We start from the raw sequence: 26,951 nt of genomic DNA, 5'->3' as shown, positions 1-26,951 counted from the left end.
GAGCACCATGCCAATTTAACCCAGTGCAGGATCTGGCTCAGCGTGGTCCTTTCCACACTGTCTGCTTAATCTGTTTAAATCTAAGTTAATCTAAAGTAGCTTTCAGCATAGTTTAAAGCTACTCCAAGGAACAAACTTTTCTTTCCAAGGGGGAAATGGCATCCAGAGATATTTCCTTATAAAATGGGCCTTCAAAGCTGGTCTCCCACACTGCAGAAGTGTGAGGCAGCCTTCGGTTCCCGTCTGGCATGGAAAAAGAGTCTAAGTTTGAAACTTTCAGTTCACCGTCCCAGAACTGAAGGAAATTTGGATCTCTCCTGCAACTTGTGTTAAAGTTTCAGGTTAAAGTTTTACACAAACTGATAGGAGGATGTCTCTCACTGTTAACCCATTAGGGCAAGATTTACAGGAAGAATGAGTTGCAGAGATAAGGAACCTTCCCCTTTCCTGACATCCATGGGCTCGCTCTCAGCTGCAGTCAAATGTCCCTCTCAACTTTCACCACATACAGCATTCCTACTGGGTTGGCACCAAAGTCTTTTCTCCTGTGGAAAGCCTGTAGGCTTTGTTCCTTTCTCTGGCCTGCTTAGTTCAAGCTACTGCTTTCCCAGACAAGCTCAGAGTCTGTTCCAGAGCTGAATGAGGAAGCACTAAATGGGTTTCTCTTTCTTCTGTGTCTTACCTGTTGGCACAGCCACCTATGATTTATTTGCATTCTTACTACTTTCTGCTCAAGATCTGTGAAAAATTGTAAAGGCATGGCCCTAAAACCATCACAAGTTTAAATGCTCATCACTCCTGAAGGCATAGTCCAAGCCATGAAGTGTTAAGGAGTGGGATGCTCAGCTACCTCACCCACATGGTAAAACAGTGAACAGATTTTCACTCCAGGATTTTCCCACTCCTGTCTGAAGGTTATCACAAGTCAGAGATGATTCCCAGAAGGCAAGGGAATCATCCTTTTGGGGAGAAAAATTCAGTCATGAATCTGTGTGAACATGATTGTTGCCGTGGCTATTTGCCTCAGGATCAGAAGAGAGTCTCTGACTTATTTTGTACATTAGAGTAGATGCAGCCCCTCATATATGAAAGCCATTTTGCTTCACATAAAATATTGCAGTATTCAGTGGAGTGATGTCTGAAGGCAAGAGTTTTGCTCTCCCACTCTTGTCTGCAGTAAGGGGAGATGGTGCCCAAACACTGACACACTGAATTGTACCTGGGCATCTTGTTCCAGGGTCCTGACACAGGAGCACCCTGCTGATGTTGAAGCAAGGAAAAGGATGGCTCCAGGGATAACTTCCTGCTTGTTCAGGCCCTCCTTGGGAAAGAGGTTGGAGGATGAGGAGTAAAACCTGTTTTTCAAACACCGGTTGAGCAACAAAGAAATGAGTGGTCATGTGGAGTTGTGAGGAGGTTCCTGGAGTCCCAGTGATGCCTAAACATTAGACACAGACCCTCAGGGCTGCCCCTGTCCGGCTGTGAAAACCTCAGCTTCAGCTTTAAATAAGCCCTGCAGTGTGTGGCAGTGCCACGCAGGAAAACTGCTCAGGTCCCAGCATGGCATGCTCACAGAGGCTGCCCAGATGTGTTAGCCCTGGCAGGGCACAGGCAGCCATGGCCATGCTGCTCACTCCTCTGGAAAGACCACATCTGAGCTGCTCCTGAGGCCTGCAAGTGCCAAAATGCCCAAGATGGGTAAGAGCATTGCTGTCAGGTGCTGTGCAAAGAGTACTCTGCACCACACAGTTAAGCTGGGCTGTCTCTGTACCCCAGATGCAGGAACTATGCCTCTGCATCCCCTTGGCTGACTATCAGGCAAAGAATGCATGAAAATTAAACAAATTACTGGTTATTACAAGAAACATATTTCACTAATTGGCTTCTGAGGGCAACACTTTGTTGGGCAACAACTATCAATAGGCGAAGTGTGGCACTTGTTTAATATTAGAACTTTATTCTAGCCTAAGGGAAAGGAAAGACTAAAGGATCAAGGAGACAAATGAAAAACAAACACGGAAAGCTGCAAAGTTAGAAACACTGAGGGGAGGAAGCCACAAGGGAATGGGATTAGATTTCAGAGCCTCCATAAGCGAACGCTAGGATCTTTCTTGTAAATTAATTCCACACTTAATTTTTTGAATTCTTTCTTACTTTTCCAGACTCCAGCCAAAACTAAGTCAGATGAAATGTTATAAGAGATAGGCATCCTGGGATGTAGTGGTAAACTGGTTTACTTTCACAGTTTCCTTTCATATGTAGATTAGGCACTGGATTTTCTTTTGTCATTGCTTGCAAAGATCTAAGTTTCCTTCCTAAGGCATCATCTTTTATTAATCAGCTTATCCACAACAGAGTCCAAAGAGACTGGAAATGGGTTCAGACAGATGTTGATAAATGTCTAAAGTTTCTTATAAACTAAATCAAGGCCAGCCATGTTTTATTAATAAGCTAACCTTCAAACATACTTTGCCCTCTGTATACTGTATCACACTTTATATGCCATCCTGTTTACACTGCTTGTCCCAATTTTATTCAAGGCTGTTAACATCACTTACTTAAAAAGGCAAACCCCAATGTATATGTATAATGCTGTCATAAAGGGTAAATGTTATCATCTGCAAAAGTACATGCTACATCCAGGTATGGTAAGAACTTGGAAAGATTTATTCCTTTATTGTTACATCTCCTTTCCTTTAATGTTATTTTTTTTTCTTCCTTCTTTCCTTTCTTTTTCTTTTTTATAACTGCGGCTGGCTAAGCTGTATTTAACCAGCATGCAGCTTAGCTGATACAATCACCTTGCCAGGGAAAATAGAATTCTGTCCTGTCCTTGAAATTTTCTCCCCATTCCAGCAGCAATGATTGGGAGTGGATGCTGAGATGACACTATCCCACTTCTAAGAAGCCCATTCTCAGCCAGGATGGACTGGAAAACCCCAGGCCATTCCAGACCAGAAGAAACAAAAGTTTTCAGTCTCTTTAGGTCCCAAATGCTTCAGGTTTTACCAAGTACAAAGTGGACATTTGAAAACGTATTTTGTCTTTATGATCACACATAGATTATCATCCTTCATATAAATTACAAGCATTTAAAGCAATCCTTCCATAAAAGGACTACATGGGTTCATGAATGAGCCCTGTGACCAGGATGATTTGTGATCTGTGAAACCAGAGGACCTGTATAGTATTTCTGATAGAAAACTTGATGATGGGGACAGAGATAGCCCAAGCAAAATGTTGAGGGAGGTGGGAAGAACAGAGCAGTGGTCTCTGGATTAAAGAGCTAGGGAAATGTTGATCTGGATGTCCCCCAGTGACCAGAATTGTGAATGTGATCAGTGAGGTCATTTGCCTTAAAAAAAACGTGAATTATTTTAGAGGAGGGAAGAAGCAAAAACGCCTCCAAACAATTTTTGACAACGAATTTTTATAACCTGTCCCTAGAGGCTGGCATTTTAAAGACATGACAACAGTCCTGAAAGCAATGTCCCTACAATTACAGGAACGTGGCTGGTTAAAGGTGTCCTGCAACATGACTTGCAGCATGACATCCATAAGGGAGTTGTTGTGCCCCTCAAGTTCCAGCACGGAATGTTTCACAGGTTCAGCTCTCATTAGAAGAGAGAATCACAGAGTCACAGAACATTAGAGGTTGGAAGAGACCTTCAGAGGTCATTGAGTCCAATCCCCCTGCCAAAGCAGGATTACCCAGAGTAGTTTGCACAGGAATGCATCCAGGTGGGTTTTGAATGTGTCCAGAGAAGGAGACTTCACAACCTGTCTGGGCAGCCTGTTCCAGTGCTCTGTTACCCTCACTGTACAGAAGCTTTTCCTCATTTGGGGTGAAATCTTCTGTGTTCAAGTTTGTACTTGATGAGACGGAGAGCGTGTTCTCACTAGATACCTTTTCTTTAGGGAGTGTGTTTTAAGGAATTTTAGGCTTCTGTAAGCTTATTTTTCAGAGCTGTTGAGCATTTTACCTTTCATTCAAATATTTTAGAGGCAGAGAGAGCTCACAATTTTGACAAAGAAAGATCTAGTACCTTAGGCAAAACCTTGGCCATGCTGTCATTGATTACAATTTTATCGTTGACTTCAAAAATGAAAGACAGTTCAGATGTTGTAGTGTTTTAAACCACTGATGAATTTTGCGCTACATCTGCTGAAGCTAGAAAATCACTTTTGTTGTAGGTTAAGGGAAATTAAGAGTTAACTGGTATTACCCTAAAGAAAAGTCCTCCAGGGGCTAGAGATCCACAGGGGCATGGGCAGCTTGCCCCAGGATGTTGTAATCTGCTACTCTATTCAGTTTTCCTGGACCTCTCTGTCTAAGGGAGTGTACAACCAATTCTCTCTCTCTTAGAATCATAGAATCAGCCAGGTTGGAAGAGACCTCCGAGATCATCCAGTCCAACCTATCACCCAGCCCTATCCAATCAACTAGACCATGGCACTAAGTGCCTCATCCAGCCCTCTCTTGAACAGCTCCAGGGAGGGCAACTCCACCACCTCCCTGGACAGCACATTCCAACGGGCAATCACCCTCTCTGTGAAGAACTTCCTCCTAATGTCCAGCCTAGACCTCCCCTGGCACAACTTGAGACTTCTCTCCATCTCAGGACATGTGTGCTGTTACTTTTATGGTGTGCGAGGGAGAAGCTTTCTCCTGGCTTTAGCTGGCAGGGAATTTCCAGCTACACCACAGGGCCTGTCGAAGCCTGAGGAAGGCCTGGGTCTAGTGGAGGGTGAGGGGGGGCAGTTTGCCCTGCTCCTGGCCCTGCTGAGGCTGAGTGGGGTGGAAGGCTCTGGAAGGTTTTGCCCTCGTAGGCCCAGGTGAAGAACTGAGACTAATTTGTGAACGTATTCCTTTTACCTGAATGCCTTTTATATATATTACAGTATCACAGTCTCACAGTGTATCAGAGGTTGGAAGGGACCTCAAGAGATCATCAAGTCCAAGCCCCCTGCCAGAGCAGCATCACTTAGGGTAGTCTGCACTGGAATGCATCCAGGTGGGGTTGGAAAGTCTCCAGAGAAGGAGACTCCACAACCCCCCTGGGCAGCCTGTTCCAGTGCTCTGTCACCCTCACTGCAAAGAAGTTTCTCCGCAGGTTGAGCTGAAATCTTCTATGTTCTAGTTTGAACCCATTGTTCCTTGTCTAATTACTGTGCACCACTAAAAAGAGCCTGGCCCCCTCCGCTTGACACCCACCCCTCAGCTATTGAGAGACATTGATCAGATCCCCTCTCAGTCTTCTCTTCTCCAGACTAAACAGCCCCAGGGCTCTCAGTCTCTCTTCATAGGGGAGATGCTCAAGTCCCCTAATCATCCTCATGGCTCTCTGTTGGATTCTCTCCATCAGGTCTCTGTCTCTCTTGGACTGGGGAGCCCAAAACTGGACACAGGATTGCAGCTGTGGTCTCACCAGGGCAGAGTAGAGAATATTCACAGACAGAATTTCCATTTAAACTTCCAATCAGGGATGAAGCATTTTTATTTCACTCCTTGGGAAGGGGTAAACATCTTTTCTGTCCTTTTGCCCTGGGCAGCTTGCAGCTCAAAACTAGGTCAACTTTATATATGTAAAACAAAGCAACAAGAGAAAGAGGAAAAGAAAAAAAAATGCTTGAAGAGTTAGAGGCCCCTCTCACAAAAATGACTCTGGGATATGCAGCTGAGAACAGGATGTTCACACAGGCACAAAATCCCAAGTCACATGTATCATGAAACACTTCCCATTAGGTCAGGGTTGCAGTGCTGATTCATTAGGCTGCAAAGCGTTGTGTTCAGTCTTCCACTTTCAGATGAAATCTTCTGAGAAATTCACCTTTGTGGCTGAAATCATGTGAAGTCCTGTCCTGTCTTCTCCTCTCCTCTCTCAAGTTGCTTTAAAAAAAAAAAATAATCTTCCTATGGGAAAAGTCAGGAGAAGATAAGCAGAATTCAAGCGGAGGAACCTGAAACACAGCAAATTTATCTTGATGAAAAGGGTAGCCATGAGAGATATGAAAAAAACATTGGGTAATTAAAGTGATACACGAGTGGAAAACTATTTCTGACTGCGTCAATTAGGCATCTGCTAAAGGTTTTAATGGAAACTAATGAAACTGTGGAGAAAAAAAAATATCAGAAAGATGTCTCCAATTTGCTAGATCTATTGTTTCATGAATGTATTTTCCATTGTAACTCAGTGTGCTAAAACACTTTAAACTTCTTGTTCTCATCAGGTTCTTGCATAAAGTATCCCCTCTGCTCTTTAGGTGCTGTCTGACAAGTGCAAGATTCCTCTTTGCTGACCCGCCTCAAGTCTCACAGAAGCTAATGGGAAATCAGGAAAGTCCTTTGCCATGCAGGTTTCAACTCAGAGGCACAAATGAAAATACTTTCACTGTCTTTGTCATGCCCAAGAGATGAAAGGAGACATTTCAGTGGTGCTTAGCACCACCTTTGTAGGCTCCATATTCTGGGCCTTTTGCAGGCCTCAGAAATCCAGAATGCCAGGTCCTATTTTTCTTGTAATTGATGTAAGTTCCCAACATGGGAAACTGTGAGAGCCTAACTGCTATGATTCCTTTGCAAAAACTCAGCTTCTTAAAAGTAAGTTTGCCTTGCAGAGAGAACAGTCTACACAGGTCATGACTATTCATAGAATCATAGAATGGTCTGGGTTGGAAGGGACCTCCAAAGGTCATCTAGTCCAATCCCCTCTGCAGTCAGCAGGGACATCCTCAACTAGATCAGGTCACCCAGAGCCCTGTGGAGTCTCACCTTGAATATTTCCAGGGATGGGGCCCCAATCATCTCCCTGGGCAACCTGTTCCAGTGGTCCACTACCCTCCCAGTAAAGAACCTGTTCCTAACACCCTAACATGCAATGCAGCATGTCCTGCTGGACACCAGCTCCAAGGACTTTCCTGTATGGTCTTCATATGAAGTTGCAGCATTACCTCCTGCCAGGCTGATCTGCAGTGGCAACTACATTTCACTGAGGCTTGAAAAAAAAAAAAAAAGAAAAACTCATAGGATGTTCTGCCCCATAAAATGTAAGTGAGGTTGCATAGCTACCTGACCTGTGAAAAAGAGGGACAGGTGCTGCCAGGGGATACACTAAAGATTGAGATGAACTTTTAAAATCAGTAATGTATTTTCCTATCTGCTACATTTATATGTAACAACAGGTAGTCAGAAACACACCTGAGCTGTCTGCACAAGAAGTTTATTATGTTGAGATCATCAAGTATCTTTTTAGTCATCCCAAAGGCATCAGGACACAGGTTAGGACACAGGAATGAGTTTTCAGCATGGCCCAACTATCGTTCTCCCAAGCCAATTCCAAGCACAGAACCATGGAATGGCAGGGTTTGAAAATAGCCTCTGGAGGTCATCTAGTCCTGCCAGAGCAGGTTCACCTAGAGCAGGTTGCACAGGATGGCATCCAGGCAAGTTTTGAATTAGTCCAGATATGGAGAATCCACCACCTCTCTGGGCAGCCTCTTCCAGTGTTCTGCCACCTTCAAAGTTAAGAAGTTCCTCCTCATTTTTAGATGGAACTTCCTCTGTTCAAGCTTGTGCCCATTACTTCTTTTCCTGACACTGGCAAAAAGACTGACCCCATCTTCCTGACAACTACCTTCTAACTATTTATAAGCATTGATAAGATCCCCCCCCCTCAGTCTTCTCACAGCCTACATAAAGCAAAAAGAGCTTTTTTCTTTAAATCCTTAAGATGTCCTCAGAGATGGTGTTCACTGCAGTTTGTATTTCTCATTCTGTGAGATTTGCTGAAAAATCCCAGCTGTGTATCTCCAGTATGGTTAATCTTCAAAGACCAATTGCTTTTAGTGAGGAAATGGCCTCAAATTGTGCCAGGGGAGATTCAGGTTGGATATTTGGAAAATTTATTTCACTTGAAAGGGTTATCAAGTGTTGGAACAGACCCAGGAAGGTAGTGGAGTCATCATCCCTGAAAGTATTTGAAAGAAGTGTGGATGTGGTGTTTAAAGACATGGTTTAGTGGTAGTGGCTTAGCAGTGGTGCTGGGATTGAGAGCTCTAGATGAGCAGTTGTACTTGATTTGATGATTCTGTGATTCTAATGAGCTAATTACTCTTCTTTTTCCTTAAAGTGTGTAGGGATGGGTGTGTGAAAATTCCTCCCAGCATTAAATTTGTCCAGTTGGAAGCAAATGATGCTGTATTTACAAGAAAAACTACAATCTACAAGGAAATGCAATGACTATATACAAAATACACAGTATTTACAATATTTACAGGTATTTACAATTTATAAACAGCACAAGAACCCCCCTGGCCAAAAAACAGGGGAGCTAATAGCTTTCCCTTTTCTGCTCCTCTCCTTACCCCCCTGGACACAAAGGGACAAGAGAAAAAGCAGAGAATTGGTTTTAAGTACTTAGCCAAAACAAAGAACACAACCAAGGTCAGCAAAGCCAAGCTAAAGCAAGTTAGTGTCTCCCAGAACAAGGAAGCTGAAAGAGAGAAAGTCAGCTTACAGAACTAAGTTCTATATCTGTTATCTCTCCAATGGGATTGTTTAGAACTTATTATTTTCCTTTTTTACACCCTATGGTGATTTATTTACATTCTACCACTTTCTGTGCAAGATCTGAGGAAAATTTTAAAGGTACAGCCTAAAACTACCACAGCTGGGGCAGGAGCCCTCTAAACCCTAACTACCACCTCTTCCTTAGCAGTCATTCAAACTCTTCTGTGACAGCAGCACACACACACTGTGCTCAGAATGGGCTGCTGCATGGTCTCCTGCTGCATCAGCACTTCACACAGACACACCAGCAAAGCATTCAACTTTGGTGCCACAGCAACTTTGGGGCTTTATCATCTGCCTCTCTGCCTTGGTGTCATGAGTTGTGTTGAATCTACTGCTGATATTTGATCTCATGCTGCCATCGTGCCAGCTTCCAAATGACAGTGCTGGCTGGAGCAAGTATTATGGGGCTTGAAGGTCAGATTGCAACAGGAGAGGCTTCCCTTTCCAGTTGCTGCTTTGGCTTTCCAAGTTTGGGGTGTTGAACTTTTCTCCTGGGGTGGAGCAGGTTCAAGGGGGGAAGGGTTAGCTAGCACATTCTGCTGCTGCTTTCTGAATTCTGCTGTGCTTTTTTTTTTTCCCCTGCAAATAGGCCAAGGTAATTGTGTATTATAGTATCTCAATTTTTTTCATTAAAGCCCTTTATCTCAACTCTATCTCAACCCAGATGTTTTTGTGTTACTTTCACAGAGTCACAGAATGTTAGGGGATGGAAGGGACCTTGAAAAGATCATCCAGTCCAAACCCCCTGCCAAAGCAGGATCATCTAGACCATACCACACAGGAACGCATCCAGGTGGGGTTTGAATATCTCCAGAGAGGGAGACTCTACAACCCCCCTGGGCAGCCTGTTCCAGGGTTCTGTCACCCTCACAGGGAAAAAAAAGTTTCCTCCTGTTTCCATGGAACTTCCTATGCCTCAACTTCCATCCGTTGCTCCTTGTCCTGTCACTGGGCATCACCGAGCAGAGCCTGGCTCCATCCTCTTGGCATTCACCCTTTACATATTGATAAACATTAATGAGGTCACCACTTAGTCTCCTATTCTCCAAGCTAAAGAGCCCCAGCTCCTTCAATCTCTCCTCATAAGGGAGATGTTCCACTTTCCCTCACTTGTGGAGGGAAGCAGAGACCATCAACCCATTGTGCTTGGCTGGTGCAGGAGTGTTAAGCCTCAGAGATGTTCTGTGCAGCACGCAGTGAGCAAACCACTCCTTTTGTGGTGGGTTGAAATCACCCCCAAATTAAAATTGCCATACTAGCTCAGATGGAAAGCTAATGAAGCTATATTTACAAGCAGAACTGCAATCTAGAAATATGAAATGCAATGAATATGTACAAACTATACAATATTTGCATATATTTACAATTTATAAACAACACAAGAACCCCCCTGGACAAAACCAGGGAGTTACCAACATCTCCCTTCCCTCCCCCTGTACATGGGACAAGAGAAAGCACAGATAGCATCCTGTTAGCACGTAGCCACAACAAAGAAACCCATCCAGGGTCAGCAACAGCTAAGCAAAAGCACCAGCTAGTGTCTGCCAGAGCCAGGGAGCCAAAAAGAAGAGAGACTTACTTTACACAATTACCTTTATGTTAGCTATGAGACCAAAGGGATTATTTAGACCTTATCATCATTTTCCTTTTCCATCCAATGGTACTTTATTTACATTCTACCACTTTTCTACTCAACCTGTGGAAAATTTTCTTAGGCACAGAGTGAAACTACCACATCTTTATTCTGCAGATGCTGAGCCAAAGTGTAGAAGCTGCTGGTTCTGAAGGTGTAACCTCGATCCCATGGCGGAGAGCGGCTGCAGGGCCCGGTGAGTGGAGACGCTGTGTGTTCACTCTCTGGTGCACACTCAGGTGTGCCTCTGTTTGGAAGGGCATTACAATGGCTGCCTGTTGGCAGGAACACAGCTCAGGTAAGGGCAGAGTGGAGGCCTGGCCGACCTGTTGTGACTCATAGAATCAACCAGGTTGGAAGAGACCTCCAAGATCATCCAGTCCAACCGATCACCCAATCATATCCAATCGACTAAGTGCCTCATCCAGGCTTGTTTTGAACATCTCCAGGGAGGGCGACTCCACCACCTCCCTGGGCAGCCCATTCCAATGGGCAATCTCTCTCTGTGAAGGACTTGCTCCTAATATCCAGCCTATACCTCCCCTGGCACAACTTCAGATTGTGTCCTCTTGTTCTGCTGCTGGTTGCCTGGGAGAAGAGACCAACCCCCACCTGCCTACAACCTCCCCTCAGGGAGTTATAGACAGCAATGAGGTCTGCCTTGAGACTCCTCTTCATCAGGCTAAACAACCCCAGCTCCCTCAGCTGCTCCTCACAGGGCTGTGCTCCAGACCCCTCACCAGCTTTGTTGCCCTTCTCTGGACATGTTTGAGCAACTCAACATCTCTCTTGAATTGAGGAGCCCAGAACTGGACACAGTATTCAAGGTGTGGCCTGACCAGTGCTGAGTACTGTGGAAGAATAATCTCCCTTGTCCTGCTGGCTACACTATTCCTGATGCAGGCCGGGATGCCATTGGCTCTCCGGGCTGCCTGGGCACACTGCTGGCTCATGTTCAGCATACTGTCAACCAGTACCCCCAGGTCCCTCTCTGTCTGGCTCATGTTCTTCAACCACTCTGTCCCCAGACAACTGATTGTGGCCAAAGTGTAAAACCCTGTTCTTAGCCTTGTTAAACCTCATCCCTGTGAGTCTTCTCACAGAAGACTTACAGAAACATTCAGGTTGGAAAAGACCCTCAGGATCACCAAGTCCAACCCACAACCCTACTTTACAAGGTTCACCTCTAAACCATATCCCCAAGCACCACATCCAAACCACCTTTAAACACATCCAGGCTTGGGGACTCAACCACCTCTCTGGGCAGCACATTCCAATGCTTGAAGTGAGGCTGGGGCAGTGTAGAATCATGGAGAGTGTAACTGATGGGAAAAATGTGCTGGGTTTACTGAGTGTACTCAATGCTAAAAGGTACAACCTGCTATGTAGTTTAACAGCTCCTATTAAACCCACCCCAGCCCCAGGCAAAGCATTTGCTGGAATTGTGGAAATTCTAAAAAAAAAATGGCCTGTCCCAAAAGACCTGGGAGAACATGGAGGGTTTCTCCTTTTATAAAGTGAATCAGAAAAATAATTAAAATAATAATTTTAAAAAAATAAATAAAAGTAATAAAAAACATAAATAAAACTAATAAATTAAAATCATAAAAATAAAAAGGGGAGAGGGAGAAAAAATAGAAGAATTAATTTCTGAATATGTGGTTGGATTAATGAAATTAACAGAGCACTGCTGGTTTAGAAGGATTTAATGATGCTCCAAAGGAAATGCAGAATGAAGGCATTCAAAAAAGCAGTGACTGAATGAAGCTGACCTGATCCCTTCTGTGCTACAAATTGCTCCAGCAATGAAGACAACTGCTAAAGTGCCAGGGAGCTCCGACAGCATCTGGTAATGTTTACAAGAGATAAGCTGGTGGGGAGGCAGACAGCACAGGCAGCACTTGAACTGTGCTTTCTTTTCCTCTTCTTCTGGCAAATAATCTTCAAAGCATGCTCAAGCACAAGCTAAATACAGCAAATAAATTACACACACAAAAATAAAAAAGTAAAAAAAAAAAAAAAAAGAAAGAACAACTGCCTTCTCACAAGGGGAAGAGCAAAGGACCTGGAGACTTTGGAAAACACTGCAGCAGTTCTACCCTCAATTAAGAGGCATTTGGACTTCTTCACAGTTAAAGGAACAAGACTTAATTCAAGGCTCATTTCACAGTCTGCTGCTTGTTACTGCCATGAGATCGTCAGAGACTGCTCAGGAGTGTGTCTGGATGTGACTTCAGCACTGCTAATACACACATGGAGGAAATCCTTTCTGTATTGACTGTTGCTACACTGAATGCAAAAAAAAAAATATTACAGAATATGCTAAAATACCTGAGAAACAATGGGATAACATCCAGCTCTGCTAGTGGGTCTATGGTTTGGTACTGTGAGAGCCTCTGCTTTCTAGAGGTAGAGCAGACCATTGTGGTGCCCTGTTCTAAGATTCCCCACTGCAGGTATCGTTATGGGACCTGGGACTAGGCTACACCTCCCTCAGGCAGTGCTAGCAGTGCAGGCAGTGAGGGAACCCAGGCTAGGCAGACTGCTCCTTCTCTCTGCTCCCATCAAGGCATGAGTTTGCAGCTGCTGCAGACGAAGGACAGTGAAGAGTGGCATTTTCAACAAGCAGCAGGATCACAGTGACAGGTTGATGACCACCTCAAGAGAAGCTGGGCAGGATTTTAACAGTACAGAACTGATGTTTGTGCACTGTGGTGGTAAAAGAATGCAGGCTGGCTACACACAAAAAAAACCAAAATAAACTAAAATAAATCCAAGGTAAGTGGCAGATGAACAGATGGACAGAAAATTTTGACCATCAGCTGGTTATGGGGTGATTGAGTAGCTTGTGGCTTTGAGAAAACCAAATGTGTCCAGAGGGTCCATTACAGCAGCACTGTGAATACCGCATGAGGTGCTGGTGCCAGCAAGCAAGGAAAGGCCCAACAGATCCATCAACACTGGGCTGCCAGCAGCTGCTTTTGACAGAGTTCTAAGACTCTGGTGATCTGACACCCAGAACCCAAAGAACAAGTGTTCTCTCTATTTTCTCTGATCTCTCAGATCTATGCAGCTTCCACAGACAAAAAGCTAGCAATATCTGCAACACATTTTTGATGTTGTAGATACTGAGCATTAAGTTTAATCAGCCAGATTCTAGAGATCTCTTATCTCTTATCCTTCTTCTTACCAAAGAAGCCTTTCAAAAAGTCTTTCCCTCAAGATCCTGTTGCTCACAGAAAGTGCTGGACTTTGGTCTGAACTAGAGCTTGCACCAATTCAGTTCATAGAATCACAGAATGTTAGGGGTTGGAAGGGACCTTGAGAGATCATCTAGTCCAACCCCCTCTGCCAGAACAGCATCACCACTTGTGAAAAAAGATTTCACAGCCCTGATACACTTTGTCATTGCCAGGAAGACATCAATGGATCCACTTCAGATCATTCCCAAGGATTACATCAGTCTGAACTTAAGACCTCATATTTTCTTCTAGATGACCTCCTGTTTTCTCCTAGATGTCCTGAAGCCCTAAGCAATCCCGTTCTTCACTCTTTCAAGGGTTTTCCTTGTGGTTTCATCCACATGCACAGAACGGTACGTAACTTTCTAGCCTCTTCTATATTTATACATTGGAGTGGTATCCTTCCCTCTGTCTAAAGGTCAGGTTACATTATGAGTTCACATTCCTGGTTAAACATGCAGGCAGATGTTTTCTTCAGGGGGCAGATCACGGAGGAGAAGGCATCGTTCTCCGGTCTTCAGTCAAACTAGACTTGTTATCCTCAGCTGTGTAAATGTGCATCTTGACTGAATGGCATATGCTTCATTTTGGAATAACATTTCAGTGAGCTGCAAAAACCCATTTGAGGGCCTGTTATCTCGTTGCTTAAATCCTGGGATGCTGAAATTAATGACAGGTCTGCTGTTGACTTCAGGAAATGGTACTAAGAGTCCTGCCTCCCCCTGATTTAAAGTGTGTGGTTCGGTCATGAAAAATGAAAATACATTTCACTCTATTTAGCAAGGACACATTCTGAAATGCAATTTGGCACTGAGGAAATAAGTCTGCTTCATAAAACAGCTATGTGTGCAGAAATTACTTTTGCAAAGCCTCCAGCTTCCCTTTAATTAGACTAATAACCCAAGATTGTGACAGGTCTACTGGAGAGCTGGAGGTCCTTGTGGACCCATCCTCCCACTGCACGTGTGCATTTGGTTACTTCTACTTTTCTTTTCTTTTGCTGTGAAATTTGCATCCTCCAGATTGAACTGCAAGGTTCAGTAGAATATGCCAGGCCCTATACAAGGAACTTATTAATGCAAGTGTTTCAGAGGTGGGAGACCGTAGCATAAATGCAACTTTCTGAAATATTTGCTTTTAATTCATGGCAAAGTGAAGTCTGAAGTCATGAAAAATGATGTAAGTAAGGCACTGGTCTCTCCACAATTACCTAGGCTCTGAAAACTGATTTTTTGAAGATTTGGGATGTAATGTAGGATGTTGGGTGGTGATAGAACTAGAGGGAATGGAGCAAAACTGGAAGTGAGTAGATGCAGATTGGATGTTAGGAAAATGTTCTTCACCATGAGGGTGGTGAGACACTGGAACAGGTTGCCCAGGGCAGTGGTTGGAGGCACCATCCCTGGATGTTTGTAAGGCCAGGCTGGATGTGGCTCTGAGTGACCTGATCTAGTGTGAGGTGTCCCTGTCCATGGCAGGGGGATTGGAACTGGATGATCCTTCAGGTCCCTTCCAACCCTGACAATTCTGCATCATTCGGTGATTCACCTGTGCTGCTCTAGTAGGGAAGTCCCTTGTGCCTAGGCTGAGTTAAGAGGCAGAAATATCTCTGGTACTGTGCCATTATCTTTTCACTGGGTGTCAGAAGAAGTCTTCACTCATAAATGAAATTATCAGTTTCATGGTGGCTTCTTTTGGTCCAGTCTGACATGACACAGTTAGTATGTTATCACTGCCACAGCACACTGAGAGGAAGTCTGAATTTTGAGGCAGTGCTTAGAGTCAGACTATTTGTGTGGGTGGGCTTTAGGGTGATATTTCAGATCTACCTGAGCTACCGTTTGCTAAGACTGTCTACACATCCTGACAGAAAGATCCTGTTTCCAGTTGGGAACAACTCAGCAAAATTATGATCTGGAAATTCCCAATGGTCATCTGTGGTTGTGTGAACCTTTTAATAAACAGAGGAACATTTTGGCAAAGAAAATCTAAGGTCATATCCAGGACTGGACTAGGGGGAAAAATAAACACTTTTTCTGCATAAAAAAAGTTCAAGTACACCCACACTGGAAGATGCAGCCCTTCTTACATGACCTTTCCACCAGGGTTAGGTCTACTCCTGTGAAAGTCTGCCCAGACTAGCTAAGTTTGAGTGGGGGGGAACGACTGTTCCCATAAGCAGGAATTTTTTGCTGGATCATTTGGAAGAGCATAGTGCTGCTAAGTAGACTCACATTGCTCTCAGCCTGCACAGGTGTCAGCGCTCAGGAGATGAGCGCGTCCCAGCTCAGCCTCCTTCCAATGGCTCCTTCTGTTCTCCTGCAGGCTCCCTCCTCTGAGGAAGTTCTCCGGAAGAGGAGGAGGAAGCCCTCTGATCTGAACGAAAGCACAGCCGGGTGGAAAGGAAAGAGGCACATTATGGCAGCAAGATGTTTCCTGTAGGATCACTGTCAGTGGAAAGGAAATGTGGGACTACTTAGGCAACAAGGCATGGCCTGAGAGATGGAAACAAGGGATGAGGGATAGATCAGAAGAGGATTTAAGAGGGAGAATTGGATGTGGACTAGAAAGGAAGTCATGGCTGGAAGGTGAAATCTGAGGAACAGATCCTGGGGCAGTTAGGTAACGAGGAGAAAGTTCCCTTTCTCAGCTGCAGCTCTTTTCCCAGTCTCAGAGTCAATCAATCAAAAATTAGGGACTTGGAAAGAAGGTTATCCTGCAAAGGAAAAGATTGCAGCTCTGTGGAGACAAACACTGTGTGATCATGTAAGTCAAGTCTGCACTACCATGCAGAAATTGTGCAGACAGTAAATATTATTGTTTAATTAAATTGTAGAAACATTTTATGACCTGATGATTTTGTTTTGTTTTGTTTTATTTAGGGGGAAGAAAATTGTGGAAATAAGTACAGCAGCCAAAACAGTGAGACAGAGAACACTAATACTGGAAAATATTCAAGCAGTGTATTGAAGTGACAAGAAATTATCTCAAGAGACCCACAGGCTACCAGAATTTATTTCTCTTTCACTTATGAGTTCATAGGATTTTTGTTACTTTTTTCTTTTTTTTTTTTTTTCCTGGAAACTGATCAAATATCTATGGGGATAAATTTTTAGTCACAACACTGCATTTTAGTGACTCAATACTGCTGATGTCTCCCTTAATGAGTCAGTTTTCTGTTATTTCAAGAGGAAGTATGTGTCTGTTCCTTCTTGATAAGGGAAGAAGCCTGAATTCTATAGAAATTTCTCAAGCCTACAGAGTGCCATTACATCTGACCACAGACTAAACAAACACACACAGCAACATATGGAATTAAGGGCTAAGGAGAAAGCCCATTACTAGGAAAGGAACAGTTTTGGCCATTGCTTTGGATCAGGCTTCACATTTCCACTGGTAAAACCTTCACAGCCCATTGTGTTAGGAGTATGTGAAGTGAGGTGGTTGCTTATAGAACTTAGGATCATAGAATCATAGAATCATAGAATCCGTCAGGGTTGGAAGGGACCACAAGGATCATCCAGTTCCAACTCCCCTGCCATGGACAGGGACACCTCACACTACATCAGGCTGGCCAGAGCCTCATCCAGCCTGGCTGCAAACACCTCCAGGGATGGAGCCTCAACCACCTCCCTGGACAACCCATTCCAGGCTCTCACCACTCTCATGGGGAAGAACTTCTTCCTCACATCCAGCCTGAATCTCCCCACTTCCAGCTTTATTCCATTCCCCCTAGTCCTGTCACTACCTGATAGCCTAAAAAGTCCCTCCCCAGCTTTCTTGTAGCCCCCTTCAGACACTGGAAGGCCACAAGAAGGTCACCTCAGAGCCTTCTCTTCTCCAGACTGAACAGCCCCAACTCTCTCAGTCTGTCCTCATAGGAGAGGTGCTCCAGCCCTCTGCTCATCCTGGTGGCCCTTCTCTGGACACCTTCCAGCATGTCCATATCCCTCTTGTAATAGGGGCTTCATATCCCTCTTGTAACAGGGGCACTTGTATGCTTTGCATTTGTTGTGAAGCTTCTGTATCACAGGTACCTGTTGGCAGTTTCAGACAACATTTCTTCAGCTGCTACCATGGAAAATGGACAAGTTTCCTGGCTTCTGGAAGAGCTGGCCAGTCAGTCTGCCATGGCAGACTTTGGAGCTCAGCCCTGGCTGTGTGCTTACCATGGAAATAAAAGGGAGTTTTATGGCTTTTACTTCAAGGGCAGAGAGTTACAATGATCCTGAGGGTCTGTAAGAATCACACCTTCTGCCTAGTGCTCCTGGAAGGACTCAGCCCACACTATCAAGGCTGTGCTTACCCATTTCCTTACAAATGCACCTCCTTACAGCCACATATTACATTTGTTAAGGTTCGTGGAGGTTCATATCTGGGGCCAAATTCTGCTTTGATTTACGCTTTGTGCTTTTCCAAGAGGAAGCTCAGCATGTTGAGAAACACCTGCCTGGGTGGGTGAGCTCCTCAAAGCAAGGAGCCCAAATCCCCCCCACCCCAACAGAGCAGAGCACCGGACAGCAGTGCTCCCTGGGGAACCAGCTGCTGGGAACCTCAGAGGGTCATTTTTCTGTGATGGGGGTGTCAGCATTTGGCCAAGAATCTCTCTGTCCCAAAACAGCACACTGTCAGATACAGCAATCTCATGGGTTTTATCTACAGCACCATTATTTTCCTTTTCTTTGTGTTAGCACAGTGAATTAAGCTATTTTGGAGGCAAGCCAGTGTGCTTCTTGGACTCTGTCTGAATGTGTTCCCATAGAATTTTGTTGTACTTTGAGGAAGAAGTAGACCAAATCTGCAGCTTTTACTCCTTTTGTTAGCACTTTAAAACAGAGGCTATCTTGCCATTCACTTTAGATAAATGAATTTTGGAAACTTCAGTGGGAGTTTAGTTCTTCTGCCTACTGACATATTTTTTTTAAATCAATGTATTGTCTTTCAGTTCATGGATCTGTCTTCTATCCCCAGGTCCAAAAGCATGAATTCCCCTCCCAAACATGGTCTTTGTCTTGATTTTAATTCACGTTCTGGAGTATTAGAGGAATCAGACCTTAGTTTTGATAAATTTAATAGTGTCTTTTGTGCTGAAGGTAGTGGTGAGACCCTGTGGGTGTGGGCACAGCATGGGAGACCCATTACAGCCCCTGGAGAATAAATCTGATGAAGAGTGACTGAAGGAGCTGGGGATGGTTAGTTAGGAAAAGAGGAGGCTGAGGGGAGACCTCATTGCTCTCTACAGCTACCTGAAAGGATGTTGTGGAGAGGCTGCTGCTGGTCTCTTCTCACAGGTAATTAGTGATAGAACAAGAGGGAATGGCCTCAAGCTGTGACTGGGTAGGTTTAGACCGGACAGTAGGGAAAAAAAATTCACAGAAAGAGAGGTCAGGAACTGGAATGTGCTGCCCAGGGAGGTTGTTGAGTCCCCGAGCTTGGATGTGTTTAAAGGTAATTTGAATGGATTGCTTGGGGATATGGTTTAGGGGTGAACCTTGTAGAGTAGGGTTGTGGGTTGGACTTGGTGATCCTGAAGGTCTTTTCCAACCTGAATGATTCTGTGGTTCTGTGATTCTGTAATTCAATTTGCTTTAAATGGTTTGGGGTTGTTTTGTGTCAGTTTTCTTATGTTTACACTCCTAAAAGCTGTTTGTTTCCCTTAAAAGCAGAAGTCTTATGGAATCATCACTTATCCTTGGAATGCAGCATTGAATGGCCATAAAATTGTCTCAGATAGGGTCTTTTCCAACCCGAATGTTTCTTTGATTCTGTGGTACACTTGAGCCAGGAGCAGCTCCTGCACTGATCATGGCAAGGGCAGGTCCTGCTTCTGCGTGTGGGCTGCTGCAGGAACAGCCACAAGAGCAGATCACTCCTGGACCATCGAGGGACTTCAATAGCATTCGTGTCTGTTTCTTGTAAATGTAGGTTGCAAACATTATTTGTCATTTTTGGGTTGCAGTTGATAGCTTTAGTGAGCAATTATTCTGTAGGAGAAGCTGCCCTTTGAAGCCAGGATGGGAGACCACAGAGGATGTGCACCCAGCCACTTCTCAGGCAGATAAATAGAGAGGCTCGTTCTGCTGTGCCACCTTTAACAAACATGCAACACTGTTCAGGGGTTTTTAAAATAAAAACAACCCAGTTTCTCCTGCCACCCAGTAAAAAAAAAAAAAAAAAAACAAAACAAAAAAAGAAGTATGTTTGCAATTGCCTCGTGTTTTGCATATGATTGGTAGCATACTTTTAAACTGCTGTAAGCAATAAAAATATATATGTGCAAGTTGGCTATAAGAAATGCCAAAGTTTCACCTAATAAAATTTTGGTATGCCTCAATTTTCAAAGTAAATTTGATTTATTTGAGCCACCAGCCATCTGATGACAGCCTGGTGTTTTTTTTATATGAGTCATGTCCCAAGGGGTCTGGAATATGCCAATAGTGTACCTTGGATCGGATCCAGTGTCCGCAAACAGGTTTTCATTAGACTTTGATGCCAGTTGCATCGGGGGAGCAGAAAGGCTGCTGAAAACCAGCTTTAACTTTGGGGTCGTTTCTTTTCTTTTAGGGAAAGAAAAAAAAAAAAAAAGAAAAGAAAAAAAAAAAAGGAGGAAAAAAAAGCCCCACAAAGCTCTTTTTTAGAGAAGCTTTACGCCTCCACATTGTAGGTGTAGGGCAATATTTTAGGGAACAGTAATCTGTTATTGCAGGTGGTCATGCTTCCAGCACTTCCGTATTTTGAGAATAGATCAGACAAAGTGCAACAACTTTTTATTGAAAAATTGCCGAATTTGTAAATTAGAAACACATTTGGCTGTGGCTAAGATTAAGTTAGCATGTATTGCAGTCACTGGGACTTCTCTGGAGCACTGAGGGGAGTATAATTACGCAGATTATTCCACACATCCTGGGTTGGGCCCCTGGGTGTACTAAGGGCACCTCAGTCACTGGGTTCTAGATCTGGGTGCTCTATACCCTGTGGCTATACCGTGGTGTAACAGTGTGAGAGCTGAAATCCCCCTCCCACACCCACAATAACCAGGCTAGCTCAGTCTGGAAGCAAATGAAGCTGTGTTTTGCAGGCAAAACTACAATCTGTGATGAATTGTAATGAATATGTACAAACAGACACTGCTCACAACATTTACAAATATGTACAATCAACAGAAAGACACAACCAAGCCCCCTGGCTTCCCCCTAAGGGGCCTTCCCCAAGGGGCCTCCCCCCAGCCAGAAGGACTCCCCCCAGACTCCCCTGGCAGAAGGCAGAGAGTCAAGAAGCAGAGAGGCTGTTAGACTTAGCTTGTCAAGGTCAGTAAGCAGGGGTGAGTGTTATCTTCTGAAGGCAGAAGAAGAAGAGAGAAGCAGAGCAAGCTGAGACTGCCTGACCTTGTTTTGAGTAGTGATTCTAAAATGTTTCTATCTCTTCAATGGAAGAGATGTTTAGAATAATCATTACTTTGCTTTCTTACACCCAACAGTGACCTATTTACATTCTTTCACTTTCTCTGCTCGAACTTTATGAGAAGAAAAATTAAAGACAGTCTTAAAATCATCACACATGGTGCCTTTGGACTGGAGGTCTCTGACAGGCAATGCTTACCTCCCTTCCACTCATCCCCTCAGTGTGGGCATTGCTGTCACACTCCCAGCTGGCAATGTGGGAAGGCAGCAGGAACCGGATTTCAGATTCTGGGAAGAGCCAGTGCTGCTTATTGCCTCACTGCGGTCACTGTAATAGATTCAGAGGTATCACATTCAGCCTAAAAATGCACCCAGGCCTGCCCTCCCCTTCCTGGAAGGTTACCATAGTTAGACATTTTGAATAGGGCAGAAGGGCGAATGGCAGTGGGGAAAACTCTGAAACACTCGGAGAAGCTGGTGGGTGCATGTAAAATAACATCTTTGAGGAAGTCAGACTGCATTCACCATGGAAAATTCTGTGTGAACACATGGAGCTTTAGCCTATATTTCTCCCTGATAACAGGCAACATTTTGGGGAAGGGGGAAAAAGAAGTGTTTAATTGGGCATCTTTTTTTCTTTCACAAGCTCAGACATCTTCCCTTCTTGTCTAAAGCTGTCATGGGAAAAAAGCCTCGTGCTTCTTTAGCTGGACACTGCTGTTGACAAGTAGAGGAAATGGGAAGCAATCTGTTCTCCCCAGAGCTCTACTGGCCACACAATGCTGGAGAGCAAGAGGAAGGAGAGAGGGATGAAAGCAGGCTGGCACCCCATGGACTGCAGCCCTACCAGGGAGGGCCATGCCAGTCAGTGCTTTGTGTGGCCATGCACCCATGCCAGCTGCCATCATGCAAAATGCCTTCCCTCTTGTTCTCTCTGTGCAGGCTTCTCTTCTCCCTGCTTCATCACACTGAGCATGGAAATCCAGCATCCCTGGAGTAGAAAGCTGCATCCTTTTCCCACAAAACAAAACAAGATGGGGAGGGTAAGAGCTTCCCTCTTCTTCCCAAATGGAGTTCTTCCACACTGCAACACAGTCTTGAGAGGAGACTGAGCCCTTCTCAGTCGAGGGGTTTCACACAACTGCAAGTCTGACCCAACTGTGAGACTAGCAGGCACTTCTGGAAAGCTTCCAGTTGCTCTTGAAACTTTTACTCAATATTTTCTGAAGGCAGCCCTGCACAGGGCAAGCAAGGAGGTGTGAGGCTTGCAGCACCAGGGAGGGTTGTGCTCAGCTTCCCTGAGCAAACGCTTTGGGCAGACGTTGTCTATGAACGCTTCATCAAAGCCAGGGGACGTTCTGTCATTGATGGAGACAGACAGGCCTCCCCAGTGAGCCATACCTTGCTTCCTGCTCTCCCTGCTGGATTTGGTACCTCTGGCTCTTACCCCAGAGACAGGCAGCCCCAAAACCCATCAGTCTCCCTGCCTTGGGGGAGCTCAGAAAGATGAACGTGTCATAGCCTGCAAGTCACTGGGGTTGATGAAGGCCCTGCACATGCATAATGTAACTATAGACAGGAGCAAGAACTCCACAGTTTGCTCCAAGCAGCTCTCTAAAGATGTCCCTGCAGCTGAGTTCAGTTCACACTCTTACCTGAGCATCTCTTTTCTCACTGACTCCAACCAGATGTGAGGTGTCACACAGCTGCTCAGTGCATGGAGCTCTGCCTAATCTCTGGATTTTGGTTTGATGGTGCATACTTCTGACTGTAAAGGGGAAATTGGAGCACTGAGCAATATCTACTGAATACTTTTTGATGAGCTACATTATCTTCCAATGGAATAAACAATTCTCCTAATGCAGGTTACTGTCCAAATCACATTTTCTCATTTATAGATAATATTAATATCACAGAATCACAGAATCAACCAGTTTGGAAGAGTCCTCCAAGATCATCAAGTCCAACTGATCACCCAACCCTAACTAATCAGCTAGACCATGGCACTAAGTGCCTCATCCAGGCTTTTCTTAAACACCTCCAGAGACATCAACTCCACCACCTCCTTGGGCAGCCCATTCCAATGGCCAATCTCTCTTTCTGGGAAGAACTTCTTTCTAAGATCAAGCCTAAACTTATCCCTGCACAGCTTGAGACTGTGTCCTCTTGTTCTGTCATTGGTTCCCTGGGAGAAGAGACCAACCCTCACCTAGTTAAACCTCCCTTCAGGCAATTGTAGAGAGCAAAATGGTCTCCCCTGAACCTCCTCTTCTCCAGGCTAAACACCCCCAGCTCCCTCAGCCTCCCCTCATAGGGCTGTGCTCCAGACCCCTCACCAGCTTTGTTGCCCTTCTCTGGACACGTTTGCCCAGAACTGGACACAGTACTCCAGGTGTGGTCTAACCAGTGCTGAGCACAGGGCAGAATGACTTCCTTGCTCCTGCTGGCCACACTATTCTTGATATAGGCCAGGATGCCATTGGCCTTCTTGGCCACCTGGGCACAGGTGCCTCATGTTCAGCCTGCTATTAATGATCTGCTTCTTGCTACTCCTTGGTTTCTAATTAATGAACACTAAACCCTGCAGATAAACAATGCAGCCTCCCTCTCACTGAATGCTCCTGAGGAGCCACCCAGCATCAGGAGGCACTGGTGAGGTTGGTGTGGCTGTCCTCCACCACTTTTAATGTCTGTCCGTGTTCCTGCACGCACTGCTTCGTGCTCCTTCTGGAATGATCTGCTTTCACACACTTGGTGCTTGCAGACAGAACCCATGCAAATACCCCACTCCATGTGGCCATTAGTCATGCTTGGTTACACTTTTCAACAGCTTCACAGTGTGAGCCCTGAAAAGGCCTTGCTCTCTTTCGCAGTTTTTAAAGCTTGCAACTGGTAGAGGTGAAGGACAAGGCTTCTGGGGTGAGTTTGTTTGACCTTTTTAATTCCACTACATTTTTATGGGAAAGAAATATTTCTGTGAACTACTGGACACCTACAGAGTCTGATGCTTAATTCATTTTGATGTTCAAAACACAAGAAATTGGGGCACCTAAGCTTTATTTTCACATAGAAGATTTTCCTTCTGGCTGTGGCAAAAGCTTTTGAAAAGTAGCCCCAAAGAGATGCAAGAATTCTACCCAGACACACTTCCCAAAAATTCTCTGAGTCTGGAAACTTTAGCAACATCTGCAAGGGAAGAAGGGCTAGGCAGTGAGGATCACCAGAGCAGTTTAGGAAAAACCCTCTTTCCAATAGCTAAGTGAAGAAGCTGTGCTCAAAACTGAGGTGAAGACAGTGCCAGCTGCACCCACCCATAATTTATACTCTGAGAAATTCTAGTCTCCTTACAACATCCCAGATTTACATTCTTGCAAAGGGACTGAACCTAAACTGGCATAAATGAGTCATATAAAACCCAAAGAAGATTCAGACCAAGTGCCCCCCTCCATGTACTTATAAAGTTACCTTCCAGGAGGAGGTCTCTGAGTATGCCTGGAGCACACACTGGGACAATTTACTCCTGGCTTGCACATTAGCAGATGTGATGCAAGTGGGCTTAACCCTGTGCTTGAGTGTGACCAAAGCTGATACAATGCACAGCACATCACACATTGCTTCTTAGTGCAGTCCAGGCTCTACTGGCACAAACTGCACATGAAAAGCAGCTGCCAGTACTGGGCACAATGGATACTGTAGCAACATTTGGCTCTGAAGTGATGGAACATAAAAAAAACCCACATGAGCACTGTGTACATAGTGTATGTTCCATATACAGTACTTTTTTTTTTTTTCTCCATTTTTTAGCCCCCTTTGTAGAAGGGACAGACCTCTCCCCACCCATTCAACTGAAATCATCTTCTGTCACCAGTCCCACTGGTGGCCCTAAGGCTGCTGCCAGTGTTACTCCCCATGCAGGTCTCCTTCCCTGCTCCCTTGAAGTCTACCAGTCCTGGCTTTGTCTCCTTTCCTCGCTCTCAGGAAGGAAAAAGGAAACCTGAGAAGGTTTCTTTCTCAGAAGCCATTTTCCTTCATCCAGAGCAGCTGCACCATGAAATTACTTGCCCAGCTATTGCCACCTGGCTGCTGCCTTCTGATCCAGCCTGCCACAGCCACCTCCTCTGCTCCCAGCTTGGCTGATGCATTGTTACAGCTCTGCTTCTGGAGTCAAATATCCATTATGCATCTCAGCTGTGTACCCTTTTGTTCTTGCAACCCATTCTCCACACTCCCCCCACCCCCCCCCTCCCCAGATATGGGGGAAGGAGGAAAGCATATTTTCCAGTAAAATACTCTGTGTATGAGGAATAATATTCTTATACATCTCAGTTAAAGTCTTTAAGGTTTCTGTTGGTAGATTATACTTAAGGTTTCTGTTGATAGATTATTCTGTCACCTTTTTGTTTGTTTGTTTCAATGAACACTGAAAGAATTCTGTTCCCCTTTGCAAAAGCCCTGCCTCCCTTTGCTAAGGAGAGACATGCACCTGTGAAATTTGTGCTTGCAGAGTTTTCTTGGATTTGTATTGTGCTCCCAAACATTTTCTGCTCTTTGCTCAGTGGATTCCAGAAAAAAAAAAAAAAAAAGTGTTAACATGAGGTCAGCTCATCAACTTGCTTTGCAACAAGACATAAAACAGCCACGAGAAAGGGTAGTATAAAACACATCTATGTAAGGAGAACTGGCTTGAAGAATAACTTAACACTCTGATTTCCTCCTCCTGCCCAAACAAATGAGAATTCTGTATTACTTAAAATCAATCAAACCTCAGAAGAAGAAAGGAAATCTTTTCCACCCATTCCTCTTCTAACTCTTGTTCTCCAAAGCATAACAAATGCTTGTACAGGCAGGAAATGTTTTATTGAGGGTGATGTCACTAGGAAGGTTAGGAGGAGAAGCTGACAGACCCAGGTGTGTTCAGACAGCAGAAAAGAAGATGAAGGTGATCTGCAGCTACCTACTGCAGGACAGAGAGAAGGCACAGTCACTCATCTCAGAAGTACACAGCAAAAGGCTGAGAAGCTGCAGGCCCAAGTTATGGTGAATTCACATAAAATGTTAGGAGAATTTGCTCATTCTGAGGGTGGTAGAACAGCACAAGAATTGCCAGTATTCTCCTGAACATGCTTGAAACTCAGTGATCTGACTCAAAGCAACCTGGTCCAACTCTGGAATTGGACCTAACTTCAAAGTTTTCACTGCTTTGAACAGGGGTTCTGACCAGATGATGTCCAGAAACGTCTTCCAAATTAAACTATTCTATGACCATATTACAACTGGGAGAGTGTAGGAAAGTCATAAACGAAACTCTGTTTCTCTCATGAACATTTCAGTTGTTGTAGAGCTGGACACAGATTCAAACCTCTTGGGTGCAAAGACAGCTCAAAGATTTTCAGCAGCACGAAAGTCACTGGATTGTTACTGTCCTGCAGACAGGGGATTGCCCAGGCAAGACCACTTGAGTCAGTGAAATGTTGTAGGGTGGGTGTGGGAAGGAAAAGGACTAGCCCTGTGCCAGAGAAGAAGGAGAGTTCTGGGGAATTAGCTCATGGTGCTGCCTGCTGCCAGGGGAAGTGAAGGATGGGGAGTCAGAAAATTTACATTCTGTTCCAGCAGTGTTTACCTCCTTACACATATCCTGCCAGGCAGCCAGCTTGGCTTTAAAGGACTATGGCATAGGTGACAGAGGCAGCAGAAGCAAGACTGTTTATGACCTTCTGTCATATTTAATCTGGAAGCTACAACAAACTATTTCCGTGCTTGAAAGTGTTCCTCACTTGTTTGCCATTATTCTATGTTATTTTTTTTTTCATAGGAAAAATCTGGTTTTTACAGTGAGGGTGGTGAGACAGGTTGCCCAGGGAAGTTGTGGATGTCCCCTCTGTGGAAATGTTCAAGGCCAGGCTGGATTGAGCTTTCAGCAGCTTGGGCTAGTGGGAGGTGCCCCTGTCAACGGCAGGGGAGTTGGAACTAAATGATCTTTAAGGTCCCTTCCAACCCAAACCATTCTATGATTCTGTAGAGATAAACAACCTATGAAGCTTTACTGTCCTGTTAGGTGAAGATTTTATGATAGCTGTACTGGCATAGGTCTATTTTGGAGTGCC

The sequence above is a fragment of the Indicator indicator genome, chromosome 2 (genome assembly GCF_027791375.1).
Source record: "Indicator indicator isolate 239-I01 chromosome 2, UM_Iind_1.1, whole genome shotgun sequence".
Taxonomy (NCBI): domain Eukaryota; kingdom Metazoa; phylum Chordata; class Aves; order Piciformes; family Indicatoridae; genus Indicator; species Indicator indicator.
Note: the sequence above shows the minus strand (reverse complement) of the source record.